The sequence below is a fragment of the Arachis duranensis genome, chromosome 4 (assembly GCF_000817695.3).
Source record: "Arachis duranensis cultivar V14167 chromosome 4, aradu.V14167.gnm2.J7QH, whole genome shotgun sequence".
In the NCBI taxonomy this organism is placed as follows: domain Eukaryota; kingdom Viridiplantae; phylum Streptophyta; class Magnoliopsida; order Fabales; family Fabaceae; genus Arachis; species Arachis duranensis.
The window spans coordinates 32,533,974-32,535,109 of record NC_029775.3 but is presented as its reverse complement, the minus strand read 5'-3'; positions in this window follow the sequence as shown (position 1 = coordinate 32,535,109).

Here is a 1,136-nt window from a genome sequence, read left to right as displayed (position 1 = left end):
CTGAACTCAGTCCTGTAGATCAGGCTAATGAATTCAATCAGCAATTAGACTTTCTAACTCAGCAGCTAGCCGAATTCAAAGAAATACTACAGGAAACAAGAATGGCTAACAGGAATATGAAAGTACAGTTAAGGCAAACAGAAAAGCAACTGTCAAAACAAATAGCAGAAGAATGCCAAGCAGTTCAATTAAGAAGTGAGAAAACATTAAATACCTCACTTCAAAGCAGCAGGAAGCCAAGAAATGAACAGATGGCTACTCAAAATCCCTCTGAGGACAATTAGAGCCCAGAGAGGAATAATGCGGGCGCTGAACGCCCAGACCATGCTCATTCCTGGCGTTCAACGCCAGAAACAAGCATGAATCCGGCGTTGAACGCCCAAAGGGAGCATAGTTCTGGCGTTCAGACGCCAGTAACAAATGAGGAGTTGGCGTTTAACGCCACTCCAGCTTCCACCCCTGGCATTCAAACGCCAGTGGAAAATCAGTCACATACAAGTGCTGATAACAACCCTTCTAAAAAGGCTTCCCAACCCACTTTTGTAGGTAATAAACCTGCAGCAACTAAGGTTGAGGAATATAAAGCCAAGATGCCTTATCCTCAAAAACTCTGCCAAGCGGAACAGGATAAGCAATTTGCTCGCTTTGCAGACTATCTCGGAACTCTTGAAATAAAGATTCCGTTTGCAGAAGCACTTGAGCAAATACCTTCCTATGCCAAGTTCATGAAAGAGATCTTAAGTCATAAGAAGGATTGGAGGGAGACTGAAAAAGTTTACCTCACTGAAGAATGCAGTGCAGTCATTCTGAAAAGCGTACCTGAGAAGCTTAAAGATCCCGGGAGCTTTATGATACCATGCACATTAGAGGGTACTTGTACCAAGCAAGCTTTATGTGATCTTGGGGCAAGTATCAACCTAATACCTGCATCTACTATCAGAAAGCTTGGTTTGACTGAAGAAATCAAACCAACCAGGATATGTCTTCAACTTGCTGATGGCTCCATTAAATACCCATCAGGCGTGATTGAAGACATGATTGTCAAGGTTGGGCCATTTGCCTTTCCTACTGACTTTGTGGTGCTGGAAATGGAGGAACACAAGAGTGCAACTCTCATTCTAGGAAGACCTTTCCTA